The sequence below is a fragment of the Quercus robur genome, chromosome 9, assembly GCF_932294415.1.
Source record: "Quercus robur chromosome 9, dhQueRobu3.1, whole genome shotgun sequence".
Classification (NCBI taxonomy): Eukaryota; Viridiplantae; Streptophyta; class Magnoliopsida; order Fagales; family Fagaceae; genus Quercus; species Quercus robur.
The window spans coordinates 13,458,162-13,476,085 of NC_065542.1; the positions used below are offsets into that span (position 1 = coordinate 13,458,162).

Here is a 17,924-nt window from a genome sequence, read left to right on the forward strand (position 1 = left end):
ACAATCACTACAATAAGAGGGAAGATTCGACCTGAAAGCTATTTCTTGCAATTTGTTAAATGAATAAAAAAAAAAAAAAAGAAATAGTAATGGCATATCCTTATATAAGAGAGAGAAAACATAGTTAATTTAGGCTCAAGTAGTAATGGCGTCCTTTTTGTATCAATTGAAATTCTTATACTTGCTTTCTTTTCTCTCAACGTTTGTGCAGCCTCTTTGCCATGTTCATGAAAGGTCTTACTTGTTACAATTTAAGGAAAGCTTTGTCATGAACATGTCTGCTTCCTCTGATCCTTGGGCTTATCCCAAGGTTTCATCTTGGACATTACAAGAAGGAAACAACAGTAACTGCTGCTCATGGGCTGGGGTAGAGTGTGATGAGTTCACGGGCCATGTAATTGGTCTTGACCTCAATAGCAGCTGTCTACATGGTTCTATTAACTCCACCAGCAGTCTTTTCCATCTTGTTTATCTCCAAAGACTTAATCTTGCTGACAATCATTTCAACTACTCTCAAATCCCATCCACAATTTCCAATCTATCAAAACTAACATATCTTGATCTCTCTTTTTCTGCATTTACTAGTCAAATCCCACTAGAAGTTTCACAATTGTCCAAATTGTCAACCCTCAATCTGAGTAGAAACAGGTTGGAACTCAACAAGCCAAACCTAAGAAGTCTGGTTGAAAATTTAACCCTACTAGAAAAGCTTGATTTGAGTGGGGTGAGCATAATCTCAACAATGCCTAATAATTTGGCAAATTTGTCTGCTTTAACGTCCCTTAGTCTCAGAAACTGCGGATTGCATGGGTTCATTCCATCATCAGTTGATAACCTCAAGTATCTAAATTTTCTGCGTCTTTCAAAGAACAATTTCGAGGGTCACATTCCATCTTCACTTGGTAACCTCATCCAACTTTCTACTCTTGCTCTGAATTCTAATAACTTGACTGGTCCAATCCCTTTTGAGCTTGCAAACCTAACACAACTGACTCAACTTTTTCTACATTATAACACAATCAAGGGTCAGATTCCTTTTGGTCTTATGAACCTCACACAATTAACTCTCTTGAACCTTGCGGGCAATAACCTTTCAGGCCAGATTCCAAGCTCAATAATTCAACTCAAGAATCTTGAATTTCTTGATCTTTCCATGAACTACTTTAGTGGTACTGTTGAGTTTGACATGTTTGTTAAGCTCAAATGGTTAACTATATTGCATCTATCTTATAATCAAGTATCATTACTTATTAGTGAAACCAGTGCCAATAGAACCCTTCAAAAGTTTCAACAATTAGGATTGTCTTTGTGCAACTTAAGCAAGTTTCCAGATTTCCTAGCAAATCAAAATAAATTGGAGTGGTTAGAGCTAAATGTAAACAACATTCATGGCCAAGTACCAGAATGGTTTTGGAAGATGAGTAAAGAAAGTCTACGGGGACTCAGCCTTTCTTACAACTTTCTTACAAGCCTTGGTCAACATCCAGTCCTTCTTCCATGGACTCGTCTGGCCATTTTAGACCTAAGGTCTAACAAGCTCCAAGGATCACTTCCAATTCCATCATTCTCCACCTTGGAATATCATGTATCAAACAATTCATTGACTGGAAAAATTCCAGAGTTGCTTTGTAACATGAGTTCTCTTCAGCACCTTGATTTGTCTGAGAACAACTTAAATGGTTCACTTCCTCAATGCTTGCACAACTTTGGTGATTCTTTGTTCATATTGGATCTACGAAGGAACAAATTTGAAGGAAGCATCCCACAAACATGGACAAAAGGAAGCAAATTAATCGTGATTAATTTCAGCCAAAACAAATTTCAAGGGTGGTTACCAAAATCTTTGGCCAGGTGTATAATGTTGAAGGTCCTTGATCTCAGCAATAACCAGTTCAATGATACTTTTCCCTTTTGGTTAGGAAAACTTCCAAATTTGAAGATTCTCATTTTGCGTTCAAACAAATTTTATGGCCCAATTAGGATTCTTGAAGCAAAATATGAGTTTTCTAGTTTGCAAATTGTTGATCTCTCATACAACAATTTTACTGGAAGTTTGCCATTAATACTCTTTCAAAATTGGAATTCTTCCAAATTTGATCGTGTAGACCACTTAACATATATTCAAGTGGAGTCATCTTTCATTATGGAAAATAGTCGTCAAAGTTACATATGGATTTTGAAGTATAATTACTCAATGACAATGACAAACAAAGGAGTAGACATACTTTACGGGAAAGTCCAAGAAATTTTCACAGCTCTTGATTGCTCAAGTAATAGATTTGTTGGAGAAATTTCGGAATCCATTGGAAATTTAAAAGGCCTTCGTTTGCTCAATATTTCTAATAACATTCTCACTGGCCACATTCCACCGAGTTTAGGAAACCTTGCAGAGTTGGAATCATTGGACCTTTCTCAAAACAAACTCTCAGGTGAGATTCCTCAACAACTAATGCAACTTACTTTCTTGGAATACTTCAATGTTTCTCATAACCATCTCGTGGGACCTATTCCGCAAGGAAAACAATTTAATACATTTCAAAGTAGGTCATTTGAAGGAAATTCAAAATTATGTGGAAGGCCATTGACAAAAACATGTAAGAATTCTGAGGCTTTACCACCTTCAACCTTTGAAGAGAGTCAAGATTCAGGGTATCCATTTCAAATTGGTTGGAAAATTGTTGTCATTGGGTATGGATTTGGACTAGTTGTTGGAGCGGCTATTGGGCACATTGTTACTGCAAGGAATCCTAATTGGTTCATGAAGACCTTTGGAATGAGGAGAGTGTTGAGGGATCATTAGGAATTGAATTAACTTGTTCGACAGATCTCTTCCAATATGAATAGATTTTTTACACTGCCCTTTCAACTTCTTTTTCTTTTTCTTCTTTTATTTATTTATTCTCTTTTCTTTCTGTTGGGTGTGTAATGTAATGTGCTAGCTACATTTTTTTTCGTTATTGTATTGTATGTAAGAAGTTTTCATATATAAAATTTAAATAAACAAATAAATAGAAAGGAGTATTGTACGTAAAAAGTAACTATGAGTCTATGACTTCACTGATTTTCTTTTTCAAATAGACTTTAGTGTTTTTTATGAATATTGATTAATACAATAACTAAAGGTCAAAAAATAGATCATGTGAAAAAAAATCGACAAAAAATTCAATGCAATCCTAGGGTCCAATTATTTTAAATCATTATATCAGATTAATAGAAAAAAAGGATTTCTGGGTGCTTACCTCAAGAATCTTCAAATCTCCTTTTCTTGAAATCCTTACTGTTATTTGAGTGAGAAACAACTTATAATTTTAAAGGTGAATAGGGTTTCTGACTAAAGGTATCTTGTTTAATCTATATCTACTATAAATCTATATCTACTATAAAACTGAAGTATAGTAGATATAGATTAAAGTAGACACCTTTAGTCAGAAAAAGGGTGGAGTTCTATGGTTGTTCCTGGCATTCTTGTAGGCATTTTTGGGATTCCCATTGTAGCTTTTCTTGGCATTGCATTTGGCGTGAGAGTGTTAAAATTCATGTAAAATCTTTTTGTTTGAATGTCAAAACTGGCATGATTTATAACCAATGTAAGCTTATCTATATCTATGCAATATCTAAAAGTTGAAACGTAACATTTATTATTGCTATACTTCTGTTAAATAACTTAAATCATATTAGCTTAGCATTTTAATCAACTTTTGTCCATTTTGGTCTAATTCAGTCTATTTGATCTACTTCAGTCCAATTTGGTCTACTTTAGTCTACTTGGTCCTCTTTGGTCCATTACGGTCTACTTCGGTCCATGCGATCCACTTTGGTATACTTAGGTCTATTCGTTCCATTTTGGACTACTTGAGCCTTAAATTAATTCTTTTTTGTAGGTTGCCTTTTCAGTTTTGGACTAAAATTTTTGGGTTGAAAAGTATTAATATTCTATTTGGACCAAACTCTTTAGTTTTAGGTTAAAAATACAAACAATATATACGCATTAAAAATTAGAGATATGAACCCTAAAAAAAAGCAATAAAAATGATAAATATTCACAAAATTACCTTAAAATTCAAGTTTCAATAATATAGACATTATACTTATATTTGGAAAGAAAAAAAATGTTACAATTCTACACTTATATAATAATTTAAACTTAATATAACATGTTACATATGTCTCATGGAGCGAGGGTGTACATTTTTTTTAATTAATATTTTTGGATATGTTTAAATTATTGGTCCGATATATATATATATATATATATATATATATATATATCCTGAGTTTGTGATTAGTATTATGTAATAAGAGAGCCAGCACATCAGCAAAACATTCATTTCAGAGTTTAGTAGAAACTATTAGTATCTCATGGTTCTACATCCTTGGTGAATCGTGAGATTATGCATATCATTATCAGCACATTATTATAGATTTTGCAAAACGATTTTTTTCCTTGAAAAGAAGATTCTTGCTCATGAAAAGTTATAAAAGAAAGGTCATTGGCAGTAAATTTGGACCATTATTATTTTTGAAGGCTCAATGTCATGGACCCCAAATACTGAACTCATTGGTCCCGTTTCTTCCAATATCGCCGAGACGCCGTACATCAATTCATCTGCGCTGCTTGCCCATGCTTTAGCTTCCTGGGCCTCTTTTTGTTCCTATATTGGGTCCCTTTGTCACTCTCCCAGCTCAGAGTCTTGAGGCAGAGAAGGTAGATGGGCCTGGCCCTACTTCTTCTTCTTTTTAATTAAATACTACTAATTATTATTATTATTTATATTTAGGGCCATGCTAATGAGTGCGCGATTCATTTTCATTTTTGATACCTCCACTTTTCACCTCCCCCTTGTGCACGTATCTAGCCCAATATCTGAGACAATTCATGTTAGCCCATTAATCACCACAATTAAAAAGAATAAAATAGTCTCTCTCCTTTTCAATGTGGGATTAAACATTTTCACAACTCCTCATCTTCCATATTTACTCCCACATTTTACATTTAAGTTGTAACATTTATTCATTTTAATTATTTAATATTAAAATGCTTCAACAATCCCCCACTCATTTTAATAATAAATTTTAGTTAAAGAGAGATTACTAGGCAAAGATGGGTCACTATGCATCATGAAGGTGTGCTCTGCATTGAACCTTCACTTAGTAAAACAACGATCTCAACTCCAGAGTCATAGTGGTCTTCGACTTGAACTAGGACTGCTTTAGGGAAATTAAGCATCACTGCTTACAAATAACAACCCAGGTGTTGACATGAGCTTTTATAACTAGCACTTTACGGCCATGTGCTGATCCCGGTTTCATGAGTGTATTTGAGATTAAGTCCAAATCTCATAGGGAGCGGCCCCACCCCCACACTCGCATAGGTGAAATTTTGTCAAGGGTGCTCCTGTAATTCTGACACCCCACTCATACGAGCTACAAATTTCATTAAGAGTTTTTTACTCAACCTCTCCACATTACAAGATAAATGCACTTACATCATAGGGATGAATAATTAAAAAATTATTTACAGAATAAATAATTAAAAAAAAAATAGTGCATTTCTTACGACCATCGTATGATTAGTTTTTCCCATTGAACCCAATTCTTAGGATCTTTGGTCCTTGGATTGGGTATCCTCATATTACACTTATCCTCGTTATCTATAAAATTTTATAGATTAAGATTAACTAGATTAAAATTAAAGTGCAATAACACTGATAAGAGTTGAAATTTAAAGTTAAAAAGTTCACTTCTAATTTTTTACATCTTTGGATAAATATTTTTTAACCACTTTTTATTTTTTTAACTTTTTGTTTTTGCACATTCTCCCAACCCAATTATACCACGTGAGCATCTATAAGGAATTAAAACTCGACAAAGAGAAGATGAAAAATCAATGATAAAACCCAAATTCTCAAACCAAAAAAACCTCGTAGATAACTCGTTGACTGTGAAGAGAAAACCATACATCAAGCATTAATGGTTTCCTTCACACTCATAGTACCATCAATCCTCGCCCCACTCTCTCTATCATCACCAATCCCGTTGCTCCACCTCTTTCCCACCATGACAAAGTCGCTCTCACTCTCTGTTCCCATAATAGTAATTCTCATTCTCAAACAACAAAGAAAACATTTTTGTCACCGTTGGTTTTACCCGCAGAGAAGAACCGTGACTTGAAAAAATCATGTTACGTCATAGAATAAATATCAAATTGTCCGAATCATGCTATGTAATAGAATAATATTATATTTTTATATGTTAAAAATTATTCTTTATAACACAATAGGATAACATTTAACAATCAAAGAGAACAAAAAAAAAAAAAAAAAAAAACAAAAAACAAAAAACAAAAAACAATAACAACAATTTAAAAAACAAAACTAAATTGCATTAACTCAAAGTAAAGTTTTAAAGAATATAAAAAAAATATCAACCTAAAACAGAGATGCAAGAAAAATAAAAAAATTCACCAAAAAATTAAGAGAGAGAGAGAGAGAGAGAGAGAGAGAGAGAGAGAAACAACATTTTTTGTGAGGGAAAACTATGCATAGAATGGAAGAGATAATGATGAATTTATAGTAAGAGGGTATGAATAAAAAAAGACAAAAATAAAGGAAGATGAAGGGAAAGAGGAAGAATGATATTAATGTAGAGGGTAGTGGGGAGATGAAAATGTAAGGAAGGGAGAAAGGTTAGAGAAGTAGTGGAGAGATGAAAAGGTAAGAGAGGGAGAAAGGTTAGAGAAGTAGTGGAGAGATGAAAAGGTAAGAGAGGGAGAAAGGTTGGAGAAGTGTATATATTAAAAAAATAAATATTAAAAACAATTATAGGAAAATTGGAAAGAAAAAAGATAATGATGTAGATGCTAATATGACTCAACTGGAGTATGGCAACAATAAATGATATGTTTCAGCTTTTATATATATTAAAAAATAAATATTAAAAACAATTATAGGAAAATTGGAAAGAAAAAAGATAATGACGTAGATGCTAATATGACTCAACTGGAGTATGGCAACAATAAATGATATGTTTCAGCTTTTATATATATTAAAAAATAAATATTAAAAACAATTATAGGAAAATTGGAAAGAAAAAAGATAATGACGTAGATGCTAATATGACTCAACTGGAGCGTGGCAACAATAAATGATATGTTTCAGCTTTTATATATACTAGTCGTAAACCTGCGCATTGCACGTGATAATTTTTTAGGTAAAATACTATTTTATTCCCTAAACTTTATAAAGATTTTTTTTTTCTAAATAATTTTTTCATATTTTTTACAATCTTGTCTATAACGTTTTTTACCATTATCATATATTTATTGGTTGATGATTTGCATAACATAGACATTAAATAAGAGGAAGAACTATTCATTAGATTTTTTTTAAGTCATGGTGTATGAAGATTATGATTATATATATATAAGGTTAAATGATATGTCAACAAATGAGATTATAAAATTTTCCAATTTTATTTCTAATATAATTTCTAAATTACTGAAGAACGTCTCATTTTTAGTTATGATATGAAATATAATTTCCCTAGTTAGAGTTTGATTAGTTTTAAGTTTAAATTTTGTATTATTATATTTAATTTTTGATTATTGATTTAATTAAGTGAGTGTAATGGTTGATTTTATTGCACTATAAAGTTTTTAATGTCCACTATATAGCCATCGCTATGTTATTTCTTACTCCTCTTGACCATCTTTTTATTTTCTAAATAACAGTTATTAATTGACATTTCATTTCATTTCTTTTTTTTTTCTTCATTTATTTATTCGTTATTACTTTGTATGTTCTCTTGCTAGTTGTAAATTTTATGGTTATCAATAATAAATAGATATCATGGATGGCTTAAATACGTTTAGATGTAGTTACGCTAGTGGTATGTCAAAGGTTTTTATTTTTTTAAAGGAAATATGAAAGGCTTTTCTCTAGTTTGGTCTCAATTAATTAAGATATCCATAATATATTAACGGAAGTAATAATGAGCCTTAATTTTTTTTTAATCTATGAAGTGGTTAGGTTAGTGGTATGTCAAAATTTTTATAAAAAAAAAAAATTAAAATAATTCCAAGGAAATGTAAAAGGCCTTTTTTTTGAAAAAAAGAAATTGTGACTTTTTGAATTGTAGAAATATGGTTTTTTTAATTACCTTATTTATATATTTCATTTTTAAGTTATAAACATCTAAATTAAAGCAAATGAATATATAAATGCAAAATTATATGTAAAGTTACAACTGCACAAGATAAATATGTACAGATAATATATATATTTTTTTTGTTTTTGTTTTTGATTATTCATGAATCATTATTTCATTTTTTACTTATAAATATCTAAACTAAAGTTGTTGTTGTTGTTGTTGTTGTTGTTCTTTTTTTTTTTTTTTTTTTTTTTTTTTTTTTTTTTTGAAAAAAAAAATATAAATAAAAATTGATGAATATGTAAAGGTAAAATTATATGAAAAGTTAAAACTACCCAAGATGAACGTTTAACCACTAGTAGATATGTGTTTTTTGAAGACTAAAAGTATACTTGATTGCTTTAGCTGGAACTATATAATTATGCAAATATTGTTACGAGTGGCCTTACAAAACAGATATGTCATTTTGCAAAAAACTTTGTTTGAACTCCTCTTTTGTGACAACCTTTTTTTTTTTTTTTTGGCCGAAACAACTTAAGAATATTAAGACTTAAGTTAACACATATGGTAGTTGTAGAACACGTCAATGATATGAAAAATAGAAAGGTTTAAATATTTAAAAAGCATTTTTAGTAGATTGTAATATAAAACATTTTTTCTTAATATTTTATGTAAAATTTCCCTTAAGATCAATATTGTTGGCATCTTTTAAAGATAATACATAATATTTTTGAGAAGAAGAAGAAGAAGCAGAGATGATGCTAACACATAATATAAAATTATGGACAAACTTTAGTTACAACTTTACTTAAGAAAATATAAATTACTACATATTTAAAAAATCTAATTGTTGAATTATATGCTCTTTACGCTCTTAATACACATTTCAAATTTTTTGTCAATCGGAGATTATTTACTATATGATCTGTAAACTTATATTTTATGTATAATTTTAAACTACAAAAACTTGCAATTTAAACAATTTATTGATGACATAGCTATTGATATTTAATTTTTTAGAAATTTTGCAAGCATTGAGGATATAAGAAGAATATGTAATCTAATGGTGGATTTGTCAAAATTCACCTCAAAGTTTGTAGCTAAATTTTTTCCTAAAATTATTAAGTTTGCATGATTTAAATTTGTGGCCAAAAAAAAAAGAAAAAGTTAATGTATCTATGATAAAAGTTTTTATCTAAATGATATATAGTAGTTCATATTTTTTTAGTCTTGATTCAAAAAGTTCATTCTCAATAGCCTTTTAAGTTTACAAATTGCTCAATCTATAGACCTAGACACATTCAAAGAGTGCTATCTAAATTATAAATTATATGACCCTTTATCACACAAATATTTTGATTCCCCCAATGTATGGTAAAGGAAGGCAGGTTTGTATCTAACCATTTTCCTGATTTTTGTTGCATATTTTAATAGTATGAAGGATGTGATTGGATTTAACTGTTGAATAAAGTAAGACGGGAAGAAAAAAAACAGTAAAAATAAAATATATAACAATAAACATCAAATTATTCAAGTCATTCTATGTAACATTATAACATTATATTATTATATACTATATGTATAATGCAGTAGGATAGTATTTAATCAAAGAGAATATAAAAGATAACAACTTAAAACACAAAATTAAATTGCATCAACCCAAAGTAGAATTCTAACTAACACAAAAATTCATCAACCTAAAGAATTGATGCAATAAAAATAAACATAAAAATTAGACAAAACATGAAAAACAAATTCAGAGAGAGAGAGAGAGAGAGAGAGAAGTAACCTTTTTTGTGTGAGAAAGCTATGCATAGAATGAAAATGAAAAAGTCAAATTTATAGTAAGATGTTGAGAATAAGAAGAGTCAAAATAAAGGAAGATAAAAAGGTAGAGAAAGAATAAGATTAAGGTAGAAAGTAGTGGGGAGATAAAGAGATATATAAAAGGGAGAGAGAGAGCTTTGGAAAATTAATAATAAAAATATTGGTTAACAGATATTTTAATTTTTAAATAATGGAGTTTTTAAGTCACCTTAAATGAGAAAATGTTTAAAAAAATATATTAAAAAAATTGGAAACAAAAAATGATGAAGTGACTGCTGATGTGGCTTAATGTGAGCGTTATAATATTAAATGCTATGCTTCATATAGATATAGATGCATAGAATAAAAAAGAAAAAGTCAAATTTATAGTAAGATGTTGAGAATAAGAAGAGTAAAAAAAAAGGAAGATAAAAATGTAGAGAAAGAATAATATTAAGGTAGAAAGTAGTGGGGAGATGAAGAGATAAAAGGGAGAGAGAGTTTTGGAAAATTAATAATAAAAATAATGGTTAAAAAATATTTTAATTTTTAAATAATGGAGTTTTTAAGTCACCTTAAATGAGAAAATGTTTAAAAAAATATATTAAAAAAATTGAAAACAAAAAATGATGACGTGGCAGCTGATGTGGCTTAACGTGAGCGTTGCAATATTAAATGCTACGCTTCAGTTTTTAGTAATATATAGATATAGATTTTTAAATAATGGAGTTTTTAAGTCACCTTAAATGAGAAAATGTTTAAAAAAATATATTAAAAAAATTGGAAACAAAAAATGATGACATGGCTGTTGATGTGGCTCAACGTGAGCATTGCAATATTAAATGTTACGTTTCAGCTTTTAGTAATATATATATATATATATATATATATATATATATATATATATAGATTATTGTTATTTAAAAAGGAAGGGCATGAGATATCTTCTTTATAACAAGGAATACAAATTTAAGTTCCTTTGCTTAACTACTTGAAAAGTTAAAATCAAACAAAATGTAATGTTAAGATTTCATGGTAGATTACAATAAGTGTTGGGACACATTTTCATAATTTAATAGACTCCTAAAGACATTGCTTGAATCACATCTTAAACAAATGGTAAAAAATATTGCGTTCTTACTTCTTAACTCTCCCAACCAAGATAGCATCGAGTTTCACATGAGATGCCAAGATATTACACTTATCCTTGTTATCTATAAAATTTTATGGATTAAGATTAATTGGATTAAGATTAAAGTGCAATAACCTTGGTGCAATATCACTCTCAAGAGTTTGAAATTAAAAGATAAAAAGTTCACTCCTAATTTTTTAAATCTTTGGATAAATAATTTTTAACCTTTTTATCTTTTTATTTTGTTAACTTTTTGCACAACCTCCCAACCCAACTATACCACGTGAGCATCTCTAAGGAATCAAAAATCGACAAAGAGAAGATGAAAAATCAATGATAAAACCCATATTCTCAAACTAAAAAAACCTCGTAGATAACTTGTTGACTGTAAAGTGTAAACCATACAGCAAGCATTAATGGTTTCCTTCACACTCACAGTACCATCAATCCTCACCCCACTCTCTACATCACCACCAATCCCGTTGCTCCGCCTCTTTTCCCGCCATGACAAACTCACTCTCACTCTCTGTTCCCATAATAGTAATTCTCAATCTCAAACAACAAAGAAAACATTTTTGTCGCTGTTGGTTTTACCTGCAGAGAAGAACCGTGACTTGACTCGATCTGTGAAGCTAAGGTCACAGCTGAGGTATCCTATTATATCTCCGGACGACCATTGGGGCACATGGGCTGCTCTCTTTGCCATTGGTGCTTTTGGTCTCTGGTACCTACTCTCCTTCAGTGTCTGTATTTCTTTTTTTGTTTGGGACATGCAATTATAATTCTTAAATTAAGCACATGTTTGGCTTCTGCCTAGACTTTCTTTGGTTTCAAAGAAATCAAAATGTGGAACGAAAATACATTTTTCTGGGGATTCTTTTAATAAAGTGGCTCTCAAATAGGAGGAACTCTTAAATGTTTCCGGTGCATGTAATACCTTCTCCTCAAATAGCTTTCTTAATATGGTTCTGTTACACAATTTTTTGTTGAATAATTTAAGAACAACCCAACATAGAATTCGACATCATAGATGTTACCTTGGTGGTTTTTGATCTTTAACTGTCATCCAAGAAGTTGGGCCCATTTTTGTTCAGTGATCAAATTTACCTTTTGAAAATAGTCTTTTTAAATTTATTTTAATGGATACATAATTAACAATTTATGACATTCTTAGTGTAAGGTGGTGGGCTGTGCTAGTGGTGTTGGACTGCTTCCTGCGGTACTAAGCCCAAGTTTTCTGGATAAGGGAGTTGGGACCGGTCCAATTGCAACTCAAGTTAGTCCGGCTTATGCACAAACTAGGCTAGGTCTGCCAGAAACGTGCTTACGGCAAGTAGAACTATTTCAGGCAAGTTGTGGCAGACAGACATAATAATAATAAAATAAACAAAAATATCTGGTCACTCAGTGAGAAATGACCAAACAGCCCTTGAACACAATTACAACAGCAATATTAATCGTTTTTACGGAAGGGAAAGAACAGAACAGAAGTTAACAAATATTAATATGTATGGGTTAGTTAGAATGTTAGGAAAATCAACTAAAATCTGATTCACAGGAGCAGAGCCAGAGAGGAAAGAACGTCCCTTCTCAACGTAATTAATCTCTCAGGAAAAAGTCCTACCGTGAAGATTAACTGCCCTGAGGGAAACGGACCTGAGTGGTTTTTCTACACAGAGGCTCCTTGAGATTTTCACAGAGAGCAGGATTTCATGAGGGAGAGAGGGAACCAATCTACCAGTGCATGCTTACCGTTCTAATTCCCACTTTGTCTTTCTTTCTGGTTGTTTTCTTTCTTTCTTTTCCTACTCGTTTCTTTTCTATTTCTCAGTTTCTTTTTTTAAGTTCCTATTTCTTAGTCAAAGTTCCCGTCGTTCATCCTTCCTCTGCTCACGGCAAGACCCTCTTTTTATAGTGCCTGTCGTGACAAGATTTTATTGTTTTAGCTTTTAACTCCCTTTGTCTGGTCTGGGTGTACTGGCCGACCATCATTGTTTCGTCTGTGTGTCACCCTCCCATCACCAGACAAAGAAGAGTATTTTGTTTGCTTGTCTGCCGTGACACCCTTTCCTACTACGGTCTGGGTTCTTTCTCTCTCCCTATCCCTTATGGCATGCACCTAGTGGTTCCAACTCAGCTTGCCTCTTTTGGGTAGTAAGCCATCCCAGCAGGACACCTCTCCGAAAGAGCTTGAGCCGGAACCTTCAAAATAGATTTTTCCCCTCTCCCCACCACCAAACCATGCCCTCTGAATCTCTGACCCCCGACCTCACCATGCTCTGTATTGGCTGGGTACAGGCTGGTGGTGCCTGGGCCTTGCGCGTGCCTTCCTTTCATATGTGTCCAAAATCTGCCTGCTGTCCATTCATCTGCCGTGGTCCGGAGGCTTGCCTGCATTGCCTGCTGTCCGTTTTCTTTGACCTTTTATGTGGCTGCTTTTTGATTTCTCGCTCCTCTCAAGAGCTGGGCTTTATTTGATGATAGACCTTATATTTCTTTGGCCCACCTCATTTCCTGCCATATTTGTTCTGTTATTCCTACTGTAATGGTTTAATCTTGTTGGGCCTCTTTAGGCCAGCCGTTTATTCTTTCTCCCAGTGGCTTGGTATGACCACTGGTTTTTTTCTTACTTATGGGCTCCTGTGTCCCTTTTATTTTTCTCTTGGGCGTCCTTGGCCCATTTGCTTTCTTTGGGCTTCCTTGGCTCTTTTGCTAATTCTGCATTCCCATGGGCTTTTACTAACTTCATTGGGCTTCCCCGGCCCAATAACCTTATTCTCATCCTTGGGGTTCATGGGCCTGCCATAAATCCCTTACTTTCTTAGTTTGCATTACTTTGGGCTTGCAGCGGCCCTTTCTCACTCTTCTACATCATACACTGCCTATGGGATGCTATTTTTCTCTTTCCGGGCTTCTTTAAGCCCACTTGCCTCTTTAAGGCCCATTTGTTTATTTCTTGGGCCTGTGATCCATTATTCCTACCGCTTGGGCTTGATAGTTTTGCTGTTTGCTTTGCCAATTCTTTGTTGCCCTTGTTATTGGGCTTTCCTTCTTTTCACCTGGATTCTTACAAATGGCCCTCAACACTTAGAAAGATTGTCTTTTTTTCTTTTTTTCTTTTTTTTTTTTGGTGGGAAACTCTTGAGAAATTTTTTTTAGATTGAAAAGTATACAACATTTTTCACAATGGCTGATATGACCAGTTGTGATTAATGCATCATAGAAGTGTGTGTCACTGGTGGACTAAGGTGAAACTGTGAAAGCAATGGTCTCCAATTACAATCTCAATAGGCCATGTCTGCATTTGTGTGAAAAATGTTGTAAAACGTTCTCTTTTTGTATTGATTTTGCATATTACTTTTCTAGGTAACTTAATAGGGGATAAATGACATTAATTTGTTTCTGGGTGCTAAGGTCAGAGAAGACTATGGTTCTAGGATAGCTTGTGGAATAAACAACTCTCATTGAAGTAATTTTAGTATTATATAAAAAGTCACAACTTGTATCACAATTATCTTACGTGGTAGACTGTGACAGATTAATATCACTTTCATATGAACCCACATCTTTTCTTTTATCAATCTAATACATGGACAATTATTGTAAGAGCTGTGGTTTTATTACTTGTTCTTAGAATTTTTTCCTCCCAATAAGTCAAAACTTTTTTTTTTTTTGGGAGAGAATTAAACAAGTCAAAACTACTTACAATATTCTTTTATTTTATTTTATTTATTTATTATTTTTTTATTTTATAATATTTGATGGGATCTACGTGGGTAAAATATTCTAGCAAGTCTCAGACAGGCCACTTGTCCACTGAGTCCCCAAGTTGACAGAGAGGCCTCGCTCTCCGGAGGAGAATTTGCTTGACAATGGCGATGATGTTACATCTTCCTTCTCCGACTGTCTTTACTCCCAACTCCAACTCCAAGTTCCAACGCTCACATTTCTCTTCCCGCCAAATCCCACCAACCTCATCATTTATCATCATCACTTCAATTCAAGCTCAACCTCATCATTTATCATCATCTTCTTCGAACATCTTCCAAAACCTTTCTATCTCCTCCTTTAATTACCACCAAACCCAGTTCGATTCGATCCGTAACAGCTCGGTCTCTCTCCAGTCTCCCTCTTATTTCTCCTAATGATCACTGGGGCACCTGGACTTCGCCATCGGTACTTTCGGTACCTGGTAACTCTCTCTCTCTCTCATAGTTTTTTGGTTTTCTCTGAGGACCCAAATGGGGAAACTTTGTAAAAATGAAATAAAATTACATGTAAACTTGAATTTTGTGTTGTATATACTGTTTTGCTTTTGGTCAAAGCAAGAAGGAAAAGTAAAAGGTTGCTCCCAGCTAAGCTATTGGTTGTACTGGTTGCAAATAAGAAAAGTTGCTGCTAGTGTTCTTTAAGCTAAATGAATTTATTTTTGTAAATTTGTAACTACTTGTTAAGAAGAAGTCGTGTATATGTTTTGGTTGAAATTGAAGGTCGGAGAAGACTAAGATTGGAAGTACATTGAGTGGTGCTTTAGTGAGCATTTTGGTAGGACTTGCAGCAAGTAATTTGGGGGTTATCGCGAATGAAGCTCCGGCATATTCTGTTGTTTTGGGGTTTCTGCTCCCAATGGCCGTTCCATTGTTGTTGTTTAGAGCAGACTTGCGTCGTGTTATAAAGTCCACTGGGACACTTCTGTTGGCTTTCTTGCTAGGCTCAGGTAATACTTGTTAATATCAGAGTATGCACTATAATGTGCTCTTTATATTAAATTGTTAATCTTCCGTTACTCTGTGCTTTCTATGTATTGATAAGGAGAATGTGACCTCTTTCTAGGCTGTGATCTGTTTCCAGAATAGGTGCATCACTGGTCAATTAAGTAATCATCTCAAATAATGGAATTACCATATGCTGCTTGTTAGTTAAGCACAATCAGCGCTAGGTCTGTGTTAATATTGGTTTTTAAAAGGACTTGCAGATCAACGCGTTGCTTAAATTTTGCAGGGATTTTCAATTTATAAATCCAGCCTTTTTTATTCTGGTGTAAACTTTGGGAGGTTAATTAAAATTTTATATTTTCAGAACAGATGTAAAAACATAGAAGAAGAAACTGAATCTGCTAATTTTCTTCCAATTCTTGCTGCTTTTTTCTATTCAAACTAAATTGACCTATAGGTTTTCTATTTATTTGTAGGCTTGCTGATCGAAGGCCTAGGTCCATAGTTTTTAGTGGACTACGTGTGATGGATCTTAGTGATAGAGCGATTACTCTGAGACTAACTTCATTTGCAATGTAGTAAGTCCCTTCAAGTCAATGATTTGGTTTCTCTAGTTTTTCCCTTGTGGTTCTGTAATTAGTTCATTCATATTGTATCAAATGTTCTTTTATTTCTTTGCTTTTTTGGGTGCGTTAAAGGTTGAATCCAGTGCACAAAGCTTCCACTTTTGTGGGGGTCTAGGAGAGGTAATTAGTAGGTAGCCTTACCCCCATGTTTTTGGAGGATGCTGTACAATATAGAAAAAGATTTTACTTGTATTGTAGTTACCTATCAGATAATTCATCTAAATTTGGGAAGAATGAAGCAAGTTTTAATTTGAAGGCAACCCTGCAACCAAGCAAACCTGTGTTTCATGTATTTGTGGCCAATATATTTCACTCTATGTATCTAAATATGGGTGGGCTTGGCTTTTTATTTATTAAAGGATTATAGAGCAATGTGGTAGTTATGACTTATGCTTTGGGAAATGTTAAGAATATCATTCAAGTAATCACTCATATAGTCAACTTTTCCATGTGTTGGATTTTTCTCTACATACACTGATTTAGAGTCTTGTTGACATTATTTGCCTTTTGCTTTGTTCATATTATAGTTGCAACAACAGTTGGAACAGTGGTGGCATATGTGTTGAAAAGGGACTACAACAGGGCAGCTCATGAGCTTGCCCATTTTGCCAAATGTAATAATGCAAATTATGTTTGGAAAGATGATTTTCCTCTGTTCTTAAAGCACCTGATTCAAGCAGGCCTTGGCTGAATGTTGTAAGCTTTGACCCCTGTTGTATTCCTTTTCCCCTGTGTTAATGATATTTCATTTTCTCTTCAAAAAAAAAAAAAAAAAAAAAAGTGGTGGCATATGTGTTGGTACCAATGCGATCACTTGGTCAAGATAGTTGGAAAATAGCAGCTGCACTCATGGGCAGACATATTGGCGGAGGTAATTTGAATAAGCTTCTCACTACGATATATCTATTTAGTTGTGATATTCTCTAGCTTTTCTCATTTATTTTCCCAAGTTCTGTATCATGACTGACACTTTCTTTTGTTGTCTTTTTGAGATGTTGTGTAGCTGTCAACTATGTTGCCATATCTGATGCCCTTGGTGTTTCTCCATCAGTTGTGGCTGCTGGTCTAGCTGCAGATAATGTCATCTGTGCAGTATATTTTACGACATTGTTTGCGTTGGCTTCTAAAATACCTCCTGAGACTTCAATGTCAACTAATGGTGCAAAAATATTATATGTTGTTGTGGTTAACTTTGTCATTGTGGTAGAGCCGTTGGTTCAGCTCTCTTGTACTCAGTAGTTCTCCTTTAATCCATAAATTGAATAAAATGCAAATTACGCCCTCTAAGTTTGGGTTGGTTTTGATTGTGGTCCTTAACATTTCAAAATTGGAATTTAGCCCATGATGTCTGATGGTGTCTTAAATCTCGTCATTCCTTTCATGTCTTTTAAGGGGTGGCTGTTTAGTCCCAAATTAAAATCACCCCAAACTTATGTGTGTAAGTTACATTTTATTTCTGTAAATCCTTTCCATCTTATTGTAATGTATTAAAATCAC

At 32.9% G+C, this 17,924-nt stretch overlaps 1 protein-coding gene and 1 long non-coding RNA gene across 3 annotated transcripts in view; both read left to right on the forward strand.

Moving 5' to 3' along the window:
* The window catches only part of LOC126699008 (uncharacterized), a 30,984-nt gene that overhangs the window by 12,022 nt on the left and 1,038 nt on the right, over positions 1–17,924 (forward strand).
* On the forward strand, positions 14,895–17,613 carry LOC126699009 (uncharacterized). 2 transcript variants are annotated; one of them, XR_007646669.1, is made up of 5 exons: positions 14,895–15,278; positions 15,577–15,803; positions 16,278–16,379; positions 16,955–17,298; positions 17,431–17,613. It is a non-coding gene; the product is annotated as an uncharacterized LOC126699009 (long non-coding RNA). The 2 variants fall into 2 exon arrangements; XR_007646668.1 differs by having other exon boundaries at positions 16,278–17,298.